Source organism: Homalodisca vitripennis, chromosome 4 (assembly GCF_021130785.1).
Source record: "Homalodisca vitripennis isolate AUS2020 chromosome 4, UT_GWSS_2.1, whole genome shotgun sequence".
Taxonomy (NCBI): domain Eukaryota; kingdom Metazoa; phylum Arthropoda; class Insecta; order Hemiptera; family Cicadellidae; genus Homalodisca; species Homalodisca vitripennis.
The window spans coordinates 62,808,699-62,829,453 of NC_060210.1; the positions used below are offsets into that span (position 1 = coordinate 62,808,699).

Consider the following 20,755-nt stretch of genomic DNA (forward strand, 5'->3'; position numbering starts at 1 on the left):
TGAGCTTTAAAACTTGATTCTCTTTCCCCTTGTTTTCACAATAAATGCGTATTGTTTTTATTAACCATTTACAATAATTTGAACATCTACATTATTTACTACAGGTTTCTGGTTGTCTTTTAAAACATTGTAAATAGTTAATCAATGAATTCTTTTTGAAAGTTTTTACTTTTTTTATTATATTTACTTAGTATTTCTGAAGCCAAGCCGATTTGAATGTTTTTGTACTTTTCTACAAGTTTCTGATTGTCTTTTAAAACATGTAAATAGTTAACCAATGAATTCTTTTTGAAAGTTTTTACTTTTTTTATTATATTTACTTAGTATTTCTGAAGCCAAGCCGATTTGAATGTTTTTGTACTTTTCGAATGATTGATCAAGGTTTTACATAATAAGCTTTCAAAGAGTTAATTTGCTAGTAATGTTTTGTAATTTTTCACTACTGAGTAAGTCCAAATTATTTTTATTTTGCTTAAAAGATTTTTAAGTTTCTCAATGCTTGGCTTTTTATAATTATAAATGTTACTGCATTTAATTATAGGTGTCAATTTATCTAATGATTTAAATTATTAATTTCTTTCTCTTTTAATTTTGTCCTTTTTACCACAGTAAGGACAATAATTTTTTTCCTCCATTTATAAAAGAACATTTTTAATTTAATAATTTCAGTATTATACCATATATATATATACGTGCATTGCTAACAACGGAAGACACTTTGAGCAACTATTATAGGTGATTATTACAGTTTTATAAAGGTAAATACATTTTATGTTAATGTTCAGTCTAGAATAAATGATCAGCTGTTACTCACAACCTAAACATTAGTTAATATTTTATGCAGATAAGAATATGCATTTTTGTGCATCTGTTTTATTTTTAAATAAAGCTAAATTTCAATACCTATTATTAATTTTTTTCCTAAGTAATTCACATGAATCTTTTCAGAATTAAATGTTCTACAAATCTGTTTAATAAAAAAATGACCTTTATTTAACATTTATGGAAGTAATCTTACGTTAAACACAAAAATGTGTTATTTCTTTGCACCAATTCTTGTGTTTTACGTAAGATATCTCTGAAAGTATTGCATTTACAGCTCTGGGACGAATTTTAATAAATTTGTCAGATATAAAAACATAAAAAACAATCGTATTTGTATCTTTGTAACTACCTTTACCATTTTTATACGGCCTGACTTCACCAAGGGTTCTGAAATCCGGGCGAAATCTTTCGCTAGGCGTAACTCGCTAAGGAAGCGTTTCCGGGCATATGGTTATATGAACTTTTTTACTTGTTTTTAGCTATAGAATAAGCTCTCGAGAGATTGCCGTTTAGTTTTGAATCACCCTGTATATACGTGAATTGTAAGGAAATTCATGTAAATCTATGTGTTTAACATTTAAAGATAATGAAATTTCAACAAAAGTGTGTTGTAATTATAGACGATTGAAACAATTATTTTATTTATACAGGTTTAATTTTCAATTTTTTTAAAGGTTTGATTTATTTGAAAAAGTTTTTTTTTATTTATTCGAGACATAATTTGTTTTTTCAAATGCTCATAATGTGGTTTTAACAGTAGGTAATATACTACAATTTTAATATTACTACACGTTTAATATTTTTTTATTTTTGCTATTTAGACAATAAAAGAGATTAATATTTACTTTTTGTTTTCTGAAGATTCCTTATATAGTACATTAGACAGAATGTTACATAGATTGTGTTATTACGTACCAATTAAATGTTAATAATTGATATTTTGTTTTTATGTTTGAACATTTTTAACTATATAGTCCGATTTTTTTATTGTTTCAAAGTGAAAACAAAAAAATTACTGGAAATGTTCCAAGTGCTCTAACATTAGATATTAGATAAACTTAGTGTTATTAAATATTAAGTTGTTTCAGTTACTTTAAAATATGTAAAAATAAAATTGCATTAATGCATGTGTCACTATATATATTATATATATATATAAACGTAAAACAAACGAATAATTTTGAGTATTTAAACTACGACAGCTGTCATCCAGTCCATATCAAGAGGAATATACCAAAAAGTTTAGCATGCAGAGCTCAAAAATTATGTAGTAATACAAATGACTTGGAAAAATACATTGACGATATTATGAACGCATTCTTAAGAAGAGGTTATCCACGAAAATTACTTAAAGATAAACTTAATGTAAAAAAGAAAACACTACATTCTAAATTTGAAAACAGTGATCCAAAATTAATAGTTCAATACCATCCAGGGCTTCAAAAAATTAATAATATTCTTAAAATAGCATTTAATACCTTACAAAATTCTAGTTCAACTAATAAGGTTTTTAAAACAACTCCTAGAGTAATCTTTAAAAGACCTCCTATTCTTAAAGATATATTGGTCAAACCTAAATTACCAATGACAAACACCAATGAAAAATCAATACCAAAACAAAAAGGATCACATCCGTGTAATAAACCAATATGTTTGATTTGTAAAATGTTACCAAATTCTTCGAAATTCACTAGTAGCAAAACACGCAAGGCATATCCTATCATCGGCAACTTGTCTTGTGAATCTAAAAATGTGATTTACCAAATTCAATGTAAAATATGTCCAGCATTATATTGGCTCAACAACAAATACCTTGAGGACAAGAATGACAGGACACCGATTTGATTATAAACACCAAGATTTAAAGAAAACTGTCGTGACTCATGGTATAAATCACAATGAAACTTTTGAAAATACATATTCAGTCAAACCTATTCGGCAAGTACATACAAATTCAAACCCAATTTACCTCAGAACATTAGAACAAGCACACCAATTGGTTTTAAAGAGCAAAATTCTACATGGACTCGACATCAGATAACTTAGCCAAAAACGTCTAAATTTGAAATCAACATATGGAACAATTGTTTAGTTCATGTCATCTGTATTTATTATTATTATTTATTCACTGTTTATTTACTTTCGTTTGTACTGTTTTCTTTTATATTTTTATATTTTATACAATTTTTGCACCTGAAGACGTTTTTCACCGAAATATAGTGCCAATGTTTTAAAAACACTTTGTTTTAATTGTACAGTAATTTACTAAAAATAATATATATATATATATATATATATATATATACACACACAAAATAGTCTGAATTCAATACACTAAAATGTAACCGTAATCTGCATGCTATGTGATAATCTAGTATTGCAGTCATCTAGTGAGAAAAATTTGAAACTGGTTTTTCCACGGAATGGGTTAAGTTCTTGTAATGAAGCGAAATCCAAACCATTCATGTATTGATGCAATTCTATCAACCGGTAGTAAGACGGCTGAGGCTGAATGCAATGCTCATTCTTAATGAGATCGAAATGAGACGGAGCTGTAATTAGAAATTCCACAAATGAGTATCCACCCTTTAAATTAAGCCGTAAAATATGTTTTTACTCTATATCAAGTTGTGAGAGGAAGTAGTGTGGAGAAGAGTATTGACTTGTTCTTTCTCACTTTTTATTCTCATATTCTATAGTTAGTACATGACCAGTGCCGGGAACATCTTTTCAATCACTAAACTAATGAAGGTTTGTGAGAAGAATTGAAAATTTTAATTTGTGTGTTAGTAATTTGAATATCTATGTTGACTGGAGGATGTCGTCCTGAGTTTTAACATTGTCAGTGGTTGGACCAAGTGGTTCAGAATTCTTTTCTGTGTTACAAATTTGGTGACACTTAAATCATCAGTACTTTTAGTTATTTAGTCATCTTAATTCATTTTGTAACTAAAAAATCACGGTAAATTTCAGTTTTTCAACACCATTGTGTGACACAAAATAGATAAATTTATGCATTTGTTAGTATGTTTTCTTTTTAAAAAATCTTCAAGATGACCCAAGTTTTTCCAACCACAGTTCCATTTTTATCACTATCACTTCTTCAACTTCCACTATTGTTATTTTGATCCTTTTTTGTTTGAGAGGTTTTCTGCCTAAAAATAATAGAAATTTACTTACTATACAAAATTACAAACCGTTATTAACTAATACCCACGGTAACCAAAGGAAAATTCTGTCATCAAACATAAACCTAATAATCCCAGTTTCTACTTAGTTCTAGATATTAATATATTCATACAAATAAAAGTAACATTTGAGTGTAAAATTTAGCCAAGTTTGAATTAAAACGTTTATTTTCTACAGAAATTGATAAATTATTTAACTTATCTATTTGGAACCAGTTTCTTATATCTTATATTAGGCAGCCTCAGTTTTCATCAAACGTAAATTAGAAGGTAAACTAATAAATAATATAACTGAAATAAATTCGAACAATTGTTTGTTAAAAATCACTTGGTAAACATCAACAGTTTAGCGGCAGGCGACTCAGTTTATAATATAGTGACATGGAGGTCACTACACCGATGAGGAGGGCGGAGACCCTTCTACTGTATGGAGCTCACGATTGAGTAACGAGAGGAATGCGCCCTTCTTGCGCACGCTATACTATGAATAATTTACTTGCGTTTTGTAATTCTGTAATTTTACCATATATTTTCTTAAATTGGAACATTTTTATGTTTGCGTACTATTTATTTACCATATTGTGTGGGTCGTTGTTCTTGTTTTTGACGTGACAACGTCTTAAATTAGGTTGCGGCTCGGAGTCACTCATGAAAAAGTGTAACGCCCGGTAACGTTACGATGCCCGTCCAGTGGGTCCGCCGCACGGGATAAAGCAGATAACTGTGAGTCCGCCGCACGGGATAAAGCAGATAACTATGTTTATTCGTGAAAATGTGGAGTGCTTAGATTCGTCATTTACAACAACTACAACAATAAAGGTAAATAATTGTACACTGATATTTCATTATCGTAAACTATGATTGATTGATTAATTGTTAGATTGACACAAAAGTTGAGAAACTGAGTTCATAGGTTATGTCATACTATTGACAAATGTTGATAGTGTTAAGTAAATTATTAGTTTAAATCACTCTGCAATCAATCGTAATTCAGTCGATTGAGAAGAAACAGCGCGTATTGCTAGTCAAACATTTAAAATAACAAATTATAACCTCTAACCTGTCATAACAGTGCGACCAAGCAAACGAACTAAACCGACCAATCACCACGCGCGGAGTTAGAATTTAACTGTGTTTAGCAAGAATTTTCAAATTCCAATTTTAGTAAATGTTTTATTCAACTTTACCATTTACAATAACAAATTTTAATTAATTTCAAATTATGTTTTAGTAAACAAAATATATTTATATAGTTAAAATTTGTGCAATTCTTATTTTCATTCAATTCCTTGTTTCTATTGTGCAATTTAATAATATTCATATCAATAAATATTCTATCGAGAAAAAGACGTTGTCACGTAAAATCTTCGCCCGTAAAACCGACTTTACAGGCAACCATAATTTTTTTTTATCTATTAAACTATTTTCATTGGTTAGTAATTCTCATGTTGGTAATTATTTTATTATGATTGTAACACTGTTTAGTATAATTGTATTGTTACTTTTGTACTTATCAATAATTTATTTGATGTGTTTAAACTACATGCATTAAAAACATTGATAGCACAAATGCAAAAGAGCCGGCCACCTATAAATTAGAAAATTTAGTTAAATTATAAATACATATTTAAATAGGCGCCGTACACATGTTAAATGTACGATAATTATCAATAAATTTCGTTAATTCCTAAATCACAAATACTGATCGTATAATACAGAGGATTAACTATAATGTTAATAATGATTAAAATGATAATATTAAGTTGAATAAGGCAAATGAACACAGTGGAGACAAATTTACACTGGGTTAAGTAGGCACTGCAGTAGAAGGGCGGAGTAAATATGACTGTATATGTTTGGAATGGCTAGCTCAAGGAAATCGCTGGAACCTATCTCGCTCCTCCCTACCCCTGGCTACTCCAAACGTGAGCGCCTTGCAGTAGAAGATTCTTTTCTCTCTCTCATCGGCTCCCGCCTAAAAACTATTCTAGAGCCCGCTAGAAACCTCTCCCTCGTTTGAATCCCACTAACTAGTTGACATCGATCCCTCTAACAGTAGCTAGGTGGCTCTAGATCAGTATTTCGAGATGTACGATTACGATAATTATTCGATTTGTAGTATTATTTCACTGTTTTCCTATATAGAACAGATTGTGTGCGATTGTTTCGATCGACAATATAATGACCACAAATTTCATAAGTTTCATTAGTGAAAGTATTTTTGTTATTAAGATACTTATTTCAAGAATTTTAATATATTTCAGCAACAAAATTTAATGACCATTTATTATAATTTTGCTTCCGGTGGGGGGTAGCTGCCCATTCGTTGGGTACGTCCTTGTTAATATGTAGCTAAACACTTTTTAATTGCCTTCTAAATTGTATTTATTTTGAGTAGTTTAGCGATAAAGCTCAAAACGGTTACAGTTTTTTCTGAACAAACAGTATAAATAGTATTAGCGTTTCGATCTATATTAATTATAACTTTATAATAAAATTTCAAAACACTTTGTCCAAAAATAAGTAAAAGCATTTAAGGTGTAACATTGTGGGACTAAAATCTTGATGTCCACTGGTACACTTAAGAGTTCTGCTATTTTTGTACTACGTACTGACGATTTTTCTGTTGTATTGAAGTTGATGATAAATATCAACTAAAACTTATATTTATACTTCGAAATATGTGTTTATTACAGCAGTAATTTCTTTTCATTGGGAACTACTAAAATAGATAACGTTAACCTCACAAGTTAATATACTTTGTCAAACTTAGTCAATAATAAATTAATTTGTCATCATTTTAAGAATTTACTTCTTTATTTCCAAATGTGTAAATTCACCATTCATAAGGATCTAACAAGTTTCACTGAACTTCCCCCGAAAGAGCTTACAATATTCTTTAGGCTTATGGATTTGGTGAGAATTTTACCATTAGCAAGTTATTACCATAAATGAAGCTTTATAATATTGTATTTTATTGAATCATCTAAATCGTAAGGTCTATAGTGTACCATAACAGGAAATAGCGGGAAGGGAGTTGGGATTGTTTGGCAGTTTAATGTTTCATGTTTATGAGCGCAGTGGGAAGTATGTCTGAGTGAAGCCGCAAAGCCACCCTGGGGCCAAACCACTTGGAACAGACAGGATGGGGGTGAGAAATAGCAGTGGTGATATTCGCTTTTTAATCTGCATAAGCTGGCCACTGCTCATACCCAGTAGTTTGTCCCCAAAACACAACACAATGGCATGCTGCACTTCCCACACTGTGGTGTACTTCCAGCAAAAATTGCTTCCCCATTGTTGTGTTCCCTAGATACTTTCTTTCTTATAAAAGTAATGCCCTTACTAATACCGTACAGCTTGAATTTATGGAGTTCGTGATAAATGATTTGGTGGAAAACCTTAAAATATATTGTGAGCGTCATTGTCACTGTTAAATTAGTGACTATACAAAATATATATCTCATACAAGTAAATCTAACTCTTCTATTCTGAAATTTAAATAAATACAAATTAATTAATTAATTTTAATTTTATGGTCCTTCGGGAGGCAGAATCTATGTAATTACATTAAAAAATTAGACAATTTTAGTTGCCTAACAAACTTATACTTTGATATTTGCCTAGAACTTCTGGGAGCTAAGAATAGTTTAGATTAATATTGTTGTTTATGAAGGAGACAGGATTCTGCATTCTATATGAATAGTTACCGTATCCAAAGTGGAATCTACTTCGAAGATACTTCGTGGAATATAATTAGACAATTTTAGTTGCCTAACAAACTTGTACTTTGATATTTGCCTAGAACTTCTGGGAGCTAAGAATAGTTTAGATTAATATTGTTGTTTATGAAGGAGACAGGATTCTGCATTCTACATGAATAGTTACCGTATCCAAAGTGGAATCTACTTCGAAGATACTTCGTGGAATATAATTAGACAATTTTAGTTGCCTAACAAACTTGTACTTTGATATTTGCCTAGAACTTCTGGGAGCTAAGAATAGTTTAGATTAATATTGTTGTTTATGAAGGAGACAGGATTCTGCATTCTACATGAATAGTTACCGTATCCAAAGTGGAATCTACTTCGAAGATACTTCGTGGAATATAATTAAACGAAATTGTTTACTACACTTTCATGTAAACAATTTTTCTCCGTAAAAAATATTTAACTACACCAATAGCTTCTCGCGTCTATCGTTGACAGTTCAGGTCGATCACTCTCTGTCCGTGCATCCTCCTCATCACCTTCTGCTACTACATCTTCTCGAGGATTTGAGGGTTGGACAGGAGCCAGGATATCTTCATCCGTTAAGTCTCCACATACTGCTACATCATTATTGAATTCAACATATTCTTCAAACTCCATTTCTTGGCCCCCAGTACTGCGCTATCTTTGCTCCAGTCCTGAAGGAGGATGGGTGGGGTGCATCAGCTGAGATTTCATGTCGAGAGACGCGCTTGAGTCACTGTTTCTTTAACTACGTACTATAGAGGTCGAGAGCGTAAAATATTCGTTCTATAGAGGTTGCGTTCGTGCTAAGATTATTCGTTGTATAGAGGTTAATCAGTTTTATCCCAAATTAAAAAAAAATCCTTATGGTTTTCATCTAATTACTACGTTGTATGGAGGTGTTTTAGCATTGAGTGTTACGAAAGTTTCCACGTTAGTACGAACCTCGATAAGACGATCTTTTCTAATCTCCTTGAAACTTTCGTAACACTCAATTCCAAAAGTGTAGTAAACAATTTCGTTTAATTATATTCCACGAAGTATCTTTGAATTAGATTCCATTTTGGATATGGTAACCATTCATGTAGGCAAACAATCAAAAATTGATTACTTTTTCAAGACTTGATTGCAATTTTTTTGTGAAATATTGATCTTTTATTTATAATGTTCTAAAACCATATGTACACGTGATTTAATACATATATGATTGTTCCAGTCTGTTTTTGACCTAGGGCAATATTGAAAAATGTCTTCAGTTATTCTTTAACGATGATTCGTTTTACGGAGGTTTGCCACAAATATCTTCGCTTTACAGAAATCATCTCAAAGCGAGGAGAAACCTCAATAAGTCTAGTAACGGCAGTGATAGACCTTAATAAAACAAACCTGTTTATTAAAAGTAACTCAATAAGATGGATTCTTTTCCGTAACTCTCGAAATTTGTCTAATTGAGGTTCGACTATACTGTATAAATTACACTACTAACAATTACTTCAAGTAAATATAACTCATTTCAGTTAATTTAAAAACAATAACATATGTAGTTATAACGAACAGCTGTCCAACAAAGATTAGTATTAGGAGTCACAGATTATACGTTCGGCAACGAAAACTCCGCTAAAATATATAATATTTCGTCCTCTCTACAACGATGGCTAAATATCATTAGTACAACGCGGATATACTTTCTAAAATGTGTTTTGCAGACGATGCACTCACTATCCGCCAGTTTTTAGGTGGCTGACTATACGCACGGCAACGTACCCGCCCGAAAACGGGCGGTTGCCAGATTAAGGGTTAATTGCAGTTGAGTTAATAAGCAACAGAAAATTAGTTCTTAGAATTTTATAAACTAGATTCAAATTCTTTCCTTTTAAATATTTATAATAAAACTGGAAATTTGTACTTCCTTTGTACCAACATGGACAGTGGCACATGCAAGCAGTGAATAGGAATGTCACTGTGTTGAGAGGGACCAAGGGAACATAATAGCCATTAGGTTGGCAACAGTGTAGTAGGGGACAATAATAAGGCCAGTGATTTATAGCCCCATCACTCTAGCAGCCAATCAGTGGAGTACCCGGTCGGGCTGTGTCAAGGTCATCTCCATTCTAACAGTTTGCTCAATTTTGCATGTTTGACTCCAGTACAATAACAAAAGTGAACTAAATAACTCTTGAAATTAAAAATATTGATGACAAATTAAAAGGTTCAGGTAGGATGCTATCATATGTATAAAATCGCTGTAGGGCAAAACAAAATAGCATGAGGTTTAAGTAGATACGAAGAAAATTAGCGGTCATAGACAAAAACGATAAATTTTCGGAATTCATGTACATGTTTCAGTATCTTTACAATGTGAGTGAAGTACTTGTTAAAAACTATGGGATTAATAAATTGGCCACATAGATACCAGATTTAACTGGCTAGCACCGGTCATAAATGATATGAGTTTTATAGCATTTTACAATGCATTGTTAGTATAAACCAATGCTAAGTTACAGCGTGCAGAGCCTGGGAGACTAGTGATAACCGTCTAGTTAATTAAATTAAGGGAGATTATTATTCACTGCTCAACAGTAGTTAAATGTCGTAAAATTGTGTTACATTTATTGATGTGATCATCTCATTCCGTATTATTGTTTTTGGTGGTAACATGTTTAAATACGGAAAAGCAAGCAGGAGAGAACCCAGCCACAATTATTGTAGCATTATTTGTGCGTGGGTGCAACCATTTAGTAAGTAAAATAATATATATAGAAAATGTACTACGTACCGATTATATACAGTGATTTATTAATTAAGTCTATGTAAATTAAACTTTCACCATTTGTAGACTCAGAGGGGCGGTATTTGAAAATCTGCCGCTCATGTGCTTACCACAATAGTGCCTCCCCCCTCGCAACAACTGCAGACCATCGCCCCTGCCCGTGACCTTTGATAATGCTATTATAGTACTCTAAACGTTCATATAGTACTAAAACATTCATATTTCGATATTTAGGAATATGCAACAGCTGTTTAGTAAACGAAACGGGAATGATGAATACTAATATAGCCGCATTCTCATCTATTATTCCGGGATCAAAGAAAACCTAAAATATTATAAAAAAATATTATAAAAATATTATAAAAACGTTAAAAAAGTCGCGAATTTCCCAAAACTGCGGCCATTTAATTTGTAATAACAAGTTTAATTTGAGATAAGTTGTAATTCTTGTAATAAGTTGAAATTTGATCTATAGTTATATGATACAGTTTTAATCTTGAGAGAAAAATAATTTTACAAGCTTTATTTTTAAAACAGTTGTTTCTTTAAAAACCCTTAATACCCATATCTTCTTTAGGATTATTTGTTTCATATAATACATATACTAATTACAATTAATTGTATCTTTCACTACGGCATTATCAATGTAATACTTTAGTGACCAGAGCAGAAAATGAAATACAACAGCAATATTGCGTGAGTATGCTTGCTCGCGCGAGAGATCTATCTGCGATCTTTTTTTAAACCATCATACGGGACTTGGAGAGACATGTTCGACGCTGATCGTGTGGCGTGCGGACTTTATAGCTACTTTAGATGAATATGTCATGCTCTAATGCTACAAAACTAGGACTTTTGTTATTAGGTTTTTACCAAATTAAAGTCATAATCTCAGGAAAAATGTGGTTCAGCTGATAAAACAGGTGAATGCTATAACCATTTTCTCAACGAATTAATTTCGTAGTAATTTCGAAGTATTATTTTAAAGTACTTAAAATGATCAGTCTTCTGATTCATTGATATAATAATATTCATTCAGATTTCATAAAGGTATAATAATATTATTTACCACTTTAGAAATGAGACACTTTTCAGTAGTTGTATTATAACATAAACACTTAAAATTGCTATTCGACAAGTTAAGAGTTACGGTAGGGGTCAAAGGCAGAAGGATTTTGTTACAACAGTTAATAATTGTTTAGCCTGAAAGTAACCTTATAATACGTGTCCAAACTGTCACCCACCCGTTCTTATACACACATAGCATCTTATAAAAGGTCCCTTTACCCTTCGCGCACTTCTACAATAACATTCTTGAGAAGCGTGGTAAATAAGTTACCACAGTTCATCAATATTACGTACGGGTTCAGTGCACTCTTTCTCTTTAATATAATCCCAATAGTAAAAATTAATTCAGGGGATTTGGGAGGCCACAGAATTGGCATAGTTCCGCTGATAAATTAGTGTAATTCACCTGGCAGTCAGTCGAACCACATTTCCTGGCACTAGGACTTAGTGTTAATATCACGAGTATTAAGCGACTTTTTACTAGTGCCACATTTTCTTTCTTTATCATTAGCTGGCCCATCAGCCATTTGAATATTATCGTTAACGTATGGAACACACGATATATTTCTGAAGTTTCTCCACCACAATCTGCCGCCCTGGGCCAGACCATGTAAATCCACCCCTGTGTGATCGTTCAGTCCTTCACGCTCTTAACTTATTGTAAGCTTATACCGGCATCTCTTTATTCGTCTAGTACGGTAACCATAAAGTACACAAAGTGTGATTGGAGTTGGGCCACCTTTGTATTATATAGCAATCGCGAACTGTGTAGTCGTCGGAGTCTAACGTACAGTGTTATCCTCAGGGCTACTTGTGCTGCTGTATATTCTCATTGCGAAACTTTATAAAATTTAAATGAACCCCAAAAAGGTAATGTTCTTGTCTATGGACTCACTCGTTTTAAAAACTACGTGGAAGTGTTGGGCGGTTCACATTTAAAAACCGCCCAGTAAACAAATGCCGTTTTAAAATCATGCCTACATTTAAATAAATGTAGTTCTCGTCTCAGTGCCTACGTCTAGTCTGGTCTGCCTACTTCTCGTACTACAGAACATGGCAGTGAAGCGTCGCCAGCAGTGTAGTAAACCTACAGCATTTACATGAACAACTCGCATATTTCAAAGTACATCTTTATAGTGTTTTATTTCATGATAAATTAAAAAAGAATGTCTAATTTGTAATTATATTTACATAATTTTTCAAATAACAATAAGAAGTTTTAGAAATATATCATTTACACTTTTAAGTGAATAATGAATACTACAACGAAACGCCATAATTTTCTAAACATAGCAGTAAACATAGGTTACCTATGTTAGGATCAGTACGCAAAGATCGATTAGTATTAAAGTGGTATTCTATTATAACATAATAATTGTACACGATATTTTGAGAACTATCTGACCCATGACTTGCAATTGATATTAGTTTTATGTCTAGGAAATCTAAACATGTATATAAATACTACGTATAGACAACATCGAGCTCGATGGTAGAATTTGGTTGAGGGGTAGCCACCACTTTTACATTGATTTTATGGGTCACAATGTTGGCAACGACATAATCGCAGAATAGATAAATTCGTAAACAAAATGACATTTTAACATGCGACGTATAGTAACACATTTTAGCTGAAGTATCCGCACAATATCATGGAAAAGACTTCATCTTTAGACATGACATTTTGCATGAAACTTCATTTCTACATAGAAAAGAATGATTTCTGTGTTGGTGCATGTCCATCTGTGGGATTTGCCTGAGTGTCATTCAAGCAAATCGTAACATTTCTTTTCTGTATGATTACCTGTCTGTCCAAAGGGTCTCCAACTATAGACTTTGAGACTTTGTTTTGTAACACTACATGTGATGTTGTGGTGTGTTCGTATTTTGTAACAGTAATTATTAATAAGAATTTGCAATAGTTGTTCTTGTACGCTATAAATTTAGAATACATTTGTAGTTGAGAAGGATAATTATTTACACCACAAGCTATTTGCTTTGCCTTTTTATGTTTTATATTTTGTCGTGCTACAAGCACCAGAGTCCTCATGTGGCATATATAACGGTCATACATTGCACTAGTGAAAGGTAACATTGGTATTGTAAAGAGTCGTCACTTGTCTGAACAGTGTGGCCGACCTCGTCATCACATCCCACTCTCCGCCTGTCGTGAATAGTGTGCATCATACAGAAATGCTTCTATCCCACGACCCGATTAGAAACAAACACAAATAAACATGTCTGCAATAATGTTATTGTTGTACGCTGAATATACCGTGATGTTTTTTAATTCGTTACATATTTTTCAAAATATCCCGAAAAGGTTTATTTTTACACTAACGTATACCATTTTAATAATCATTTATATGCAGTAAACAAATATTCCAGATCTATAAATTCATCTTTGCAACGAATTATGAAGAGAAGAATTGGAACTCCTGTTTCTGTGATATTTTTGCGGAAAAGTGTAGAGCAACATCATCGCAAACTAATGCTTTTAATATTAAGGAATTTTCATATTACAGTTTATTACATTAATGTAGATATAACACTATTTTTGTTCATCTGATCTTTTGAACTCACAATTGTAAAGAAAATTATTACTGGTACTGGTTTATCTCGTTCAGTATTCCTTTATTTTGTTTGCTATTAAAGGTTGTATACACGTAGTGCTTGTATACACTTCAAAATATTCTGTTGTGACCTCAGAAATATAATTAAATGGAAGTTCTTTAACACGTGATTAAGCACGCTCACACAAATGCACGCGTGCCTAAAAACGACAATATTGGTAAATTGATAACTTTTTCAATGATGCCTTGGTGGTAACTAACTGGACATGGTAAAGCCAAATAATATAACTTTCAAAGAAACTCTTAAGGTTTGGTGATATGCATAAAAAATGTTAATTAGAGCTCTAATTTAGAACTTAAATTGTGACAGTGCGCTTAGCGTCCCTAATAGTGAATTGTGAATTGTGACTTGTGAATTCAGCACTTAGTGTTTATAAAACAAGTCTGATAATATATAAGATTATAATAACTGTTTCAGATTATTTATACAAAGTGTGTTAGATAAATACATACACACAACCAAAAACAAACAATAATTAGATTACAGCTGTAAGGATGCTCGCTCCAAAAGAATGTTATGGATGTGTTCCATTAGAAACAGCGTATTATAGAAATAGTTGTAAAAGTACATCAAATTGTTATAATTAACAACTAAATTTACTTTATTAACTAACTTGAATCGTTCTTAAAATGTTTAAATTTTTACAGGTGAGTTTCCGATCATGGTGTGGAATTACTGTAAGTAGTTTTTAATAAGCATAAGCTTAGATTATAAAATAAGTGTTAATTTAGGCCTGGATATTTTAAATTTGTAATAAAATAAGTAGGCTTCACAATTAAATTTCATATTACATTAATTCATACAACGACCAACGATAAAGAAATGGTTGGATCTCCATATTGTTTATATAGTATCACAAAAAAGAGGAAATGAATATATATATATATATATATATATATATATATATATATATACTATGTTGGCAACAGCGAGTACCGTTATAAAATCGTGCTCGTGTATGTATTCATCTATCCGCCTTTCGTGCCGTTAATGATACCGTATCTCCTAACATTAAACACGGTCTTAACGTTTTAGATTTCAATACAGTTCATTCATAATCCCAGGACCACAGTGCTCGTGTATGTATTCATCTATCCGCCTTTCGTGCCGTTGATGATCCCGTATCTCCTAACATTAAACACGGTCTTAACGTTTTAGATTTCAATACAGTTCATTCATAATCCCAGGACCACAGTGCTCGTGTATGTATTCATCTATCCGCCTTTCGTGCCGTTGATGATCCCGTATCTCCTAACATTAAACACGGTCTTAACGTTTTAGATTTCAATACAGTTCATTCATAATCCCAGGACCACAGTGCTCGTGTATGTATTCATCTATCCGCCTTTCGTGCCGTTGATGATCCCGTATCTCCTAACATTAAACACGGTCTTAACGTTTTAGATTTCAATACTGTTCATTCATAATCCCAGGACCACAGTGCTCGTGTATGTATTCACCTCTCCGCCTTTCGTGCCGTTAATGATCCCGTATCTCCTAACATTAAACACGGTCTTAACGTTTTAGATTTCAATACTGTTCATTCATAATCCCAGGACCACAGTGCTCGTGTATGTATTCACCTCTCCGCCTTTCGTGCCGTTAATGATCCCGTATCTCCTAACATTAAACACGGTCTTAACGTTTTAGATTTCAATACTGTTCATTCATAATCCCAGGACCACAGTGCTCGTGTATGTATTCACCTCTCCGCCTTTCGTGCCGTTAATGATCCCGTATCTCCTAACATTAAACACGGTCTTAACGTTTTAGATTTCAATACAGTTCATTCATAATCCCAGGACCACAGTGCTCGTGTATGTATTCACCTCTCCGCCTTTCGTGCCGTTAATGATCCCGTATCTCCTAACATTAAACACGGTCTTAACGTTTTAGATTTCAATACAGTTCATTCATAATCCCAGGACCACAGTGCTCGTGTATGTATTCACCTCTCCGCCTTTCGTGCCGTTAATGATCCCGTATCTCCTAACATTAAACACGGTCTTAACGTTTTAGATTTCAATACAGTTCATTCATAATCCCAGGACCACAGTGCTCGTGTATGTATTCACCTCTCCGCCTTTCGTGCCGTTAATGATCCCGTATCTCCTAACATTAAACACGGTCTTAACGTTTTAGATTTCAATACAGTTCATTCATAATCCCAGGACCACAGTGCTCGTGTATGTATTCACCTCTCCGCCTTTCGTGCCGTTAATGATCCCGTATCTCCTAACATTAAACACGGTCTTAACGTTTTAGATTTCAATACAGTTCATTCATAATCCCAGGACCACAATGCTCGTGTATGTATTCACCTCTCCGCCTTTCGTGCCGTTAATGATCCCGTATCTCCTAACATTAAACACGGTCTTAGCGTTTTAGATTTCAATACAGTTCATTCATAATCCCAGGACCACAGTGCTCGTGTATGTATTCACCTCTCCGCCTTTCGTGCCGTTAATGATCCCGTATCTCCCAACATTAAACACGGTCTTAACGTTTTAGATTTCAATACAGTTCATTCATAATCCCAGGACCACAGTGCTCGTGTATGTATTCACCTCTCCGCCTTTCGTGCCGTTAATGATCCCGTATCTCCTAACATTAAACACGGTCTTAACGTTTTAGATTTCAATACAGTTCATTCATAATCCCAGGACCACAGTGCTCGTGTATGTATTCACCTCTCCGCCTTTCGTGCCGTTAATGATCCCGTATCTCCTAACATTAAACACGGTCTTAACGTTTTAGATTTCAATACAGTTCATTCATAACAATCTAGTAAACCTTACAAAAATTGTTGAACCCATTAGAAATGCCAATGTACCATTGCCTGAGCATTACGAGGTATGGCTATTAAATAACGGGACTGATATTGTAAAAAATATTTTCATTTTAAACATAATTACTTATTATCACCTTCAATATACACCCCTTCTCTATCCCTGCAACGCTCCATGCAAATTTTCCATTGTTGGAAACAATGCTGAAAGTCATCTTCTGCCAACTCCTTCAGGAGTCTTGCCGCTTTTTCTTGAACAGCTTCTACGGATTCAAATCTCGTACCTTTCAATGCAGATTTCACCTTAGGGAAAAGATAAAAGTCGCATGGTGCTAGGTCTGGCGAGTAAGGTGGATGTTCTAACACTGGGATGCTGTACTTGGTCAGGAACCGCTTGACAGATAACGCGGAATGAGCTGGCGCATTGTCTTGGTGCAAAATCCATGATTTGCCCTTCCACATTTCGGGTCGTTTTTTTCTTACTCTTTCACGTAGTTTATTAAGTACCTCAAGATAGTAATGTTGATTAATTGTTGGACCTTCAGGAATCCAGTAAAGGTACATAATCCCACGAATGTCGAAAAAAAACAATCATCATTGCTTTAAATTTTGACTTGCTCATTCTTGCTTTTTTGGCTCTCGGTGAAGTTGAGGTCTTCCAATGCATGGATTGGCGCTTCGTTTCCGGATCATAAGTAAAAAACCACGATTCATCACATGTTATTATTCTTTCCAATAAATTTGGGTCATTTTCAATGGCATTCAAAGTGTCAGTACAAACATTTTTACGAGCTGCTTGTTGATCAATCGTAAGAATTTTTGGTACCATTTTGCACACACTTTTCGCATGTCCAAATTGTCATGTAAAATTTGCCGTACACATTCTTTATCAATGCCTACAGATTCAGCAACTGCACGAATGCTTAATCGTCGGTCAGACCGAATCAAATTAGCAACTTTTTCGACATTGTCTTCCGTTTTTGATGTTGAAGGACGACCTGGCCGCGAATCACCTTCCACGTCTTGTCGACCATCTTGAAAACGCTTAAACCATTCAAAAACACGAGTCCGCGATAAACATTCACTGACATACACTTCTTTTAGTATATTATAGGTTTCGGTAGCGGTTTTTCCAAGTTTAACGTGAAATTTAATAACAATTCGTTGCTCTATTATTACGCTAACCATTTTTCCGGCAAAACAAAATAACAACACTTACATAAATGAAGGTTATGACACAACGATGTTGTTTACAGAAACGAGACTAACTGCATTCTGAAGAGGAAGTCTCAAACTACACAGCTGTTGGTCATTGTTGGTTGGCGCATGCGCACTCGTTCCACTGCAGCGTCAGTCCCGTTATTTAATATACCTCGTATGCCTGCCATTTCTTTCATCCATGTGCTATTTGCCTGCACGATATGTTGTAAACTAACTGACCTATAGATTTGAAATATTAGGCTACAATGAGTTTCATTTCTATACAGACAACACCGAGTTCAGTGATATTGTATGTCACTCCACGGGATTTGGCTGAGCGTTAGCGAACATTTTTACTTTGGGTAGTCGTGGTGGCAACGAGGAAATAGCAGAATAAATCAATTATTGTAAGGAAACTGAGTAAGGCCATATAAGATTTTAATAATTATCACATTTAATATTATTTTCGCCTATATTTTTTAACTTTGACTTTGATAAAAAAATGGATAAACACATTCAGTCTCAATAAATAACGACACCAATAATTTACTTACTTTTTTACAAATGTCTCAAACATCTTTAACATTAATTAACAATAAAGTAATGAAATGACTTCTTGAATCAACATTTGAAAGATTATCGTTCACGAGTTTGTGCACTTTGCACTGCCACACTTATGTATTTAAAGAGAAGGTTTGCATGATTTGCATTTAAAATTCTGTCATGCTTGTTTACAGCAATTATGCAAGTGTGAAAAATGTGACACTTGACCTTGTGTGCTGTACAGCTCCTTCTGCTCGTGTTAACACTTTGTCACCGTTATAGCGATGTAATTGTATACTGCTTATCAGTATTTGTATGTATATCAAGCTATGTAAATATTTAATTGGAATAATATAACCTTTGTTAAATTTATGTTGTTAAATAAAACTTGCCATTTAGTAAGAAACGTAACCGGATCGTCTTTTAATCGTATTTTTTTTATTTTATGTTATACTCGTGTAATTGACATATCTAATATATTGTTATATATTCATTTTTATTTTAATGTTTTAATACATAGTAACTGTATTTGTTTTTAGATATGTAGGATTAAGTCTAGCGTCTAGGTTATTTCTACACTATTTTTTATATAACAAATATTGACGATGTTTAAAAAATTAGATGATTTTAATTTTACTTCTTATCATTTTTTCTTTTTTTTACCTCAAAAATAGCACAGAGCACAGAAACGATAATACACTGGTATGAATTATTTTTGATAGCAGTGTTCTCAGTCTTAGTTCTTAAATGTACGCGGCAGGTGTCATGACTAATTAACAATGTTTTCCAGATCAGACCGCGTAAACAAATGTCAAACACAATTTTCCAGATTTAAATAGAGTTAATAATATTTAATTTAGTTTTAACCAATATGTCACAGTTGGATGATCTCAGTTATTTGTTGCTCCTGGCTTTTACAAGCGCATATTTAAAGTGGCCCTTATGCTTTGTAGGATTTTGTTGGAAAAAGTACCGTTGAAATTGCTATAAAAATTCAAAATAGTTGGTACCTTAACATTTTTTTTTTATCACTGATGTAATACAGCTGATGCTTATCAAAAGACAAAAGGTCCACTGCTTCCAGCTTGTGCAAACGTGCCTTTAAAGTGTTCGTATTTGCTCAGGCAGTGACGGATTTCGTTGAAAGAAGTAGCGTTGGTATGACAAGAAATTGTTCTAATACTTGGTGTCTAGTCAATTGTTTATAACTATACTGTTTGTTTTGTTATTTGACTTTAAACATTTTCAATAGACTCCATTTTGCTAATGTTAAAGAAATTTACACAATTATTTTTTTAACTTTTCTTCTTATGTATTCAATCGTATGTGCTAAATTTGGTTTTTTAGCTTAACTAGTTTTGGAGATAATAATTTATTTATACAAAATAAAAAATGACGGCTAGTGGCTAAACTAGGCATTTTTCGAGCTATGTTTATATGACATTTGTTGCTTTAAATCATGACTAATATTAGACACAGGAGTCTGGAAAGTTATTCACGATTTATATTGTTATTGTCGAGTCTATTCCTGCATATAATGGGCCTACGTGGTTAAAACTAGCTTTAAACACTAACACTGTCTGTCAACCTGTGCAAAAACTGCCAATTGCATCCAGCGGTCTTGTCCGGCCATCTAAGCATCACATGAGCGTTTACTTAAAACTTAAAACACATTTATTCTTTAACCAAAATGTCGTATGTAATTTTACTTTTACGTATGCAAAAGCACTTCCCTCATCAGTGGTATTCTACGTTCTAAAAGTAATCTTAACCCATAGTCTAGCCTCAAACTTACACATGGTCTTAATGCATATAGATAAATCACATTATAACAATGAAGTACAAATAGTCTACTTATCGATATTATCTAAGCTAAAATGAGTTTTTCTTCCGAATAAATAATACTGTATAGTCCAATTTACTAAAAAAGGAAAATAAACCCAAAACCACATTGTCATATTGCTAGACCCAAATCATTTGTGAATAATTAAAATTTTATAATGGT

The 20,755-nt window shown here is 33.0% G+C and overlaps 1 protein-coding gene across 5 annotated transcripts in view; it reads left to right on the plus strand.

Moving 5' to 3' along the window:
- The window catches only part of LOC124359391 (phosphatidylcholine:ceramide cholinephosphotransferase 1-like), a 216,470-nt gene that overhangs the window by 74,362 nt on the left and 121,353 nt on the right, over positions 1 to 20,755 (plus strand). The window lies entirely within an intron of this gene.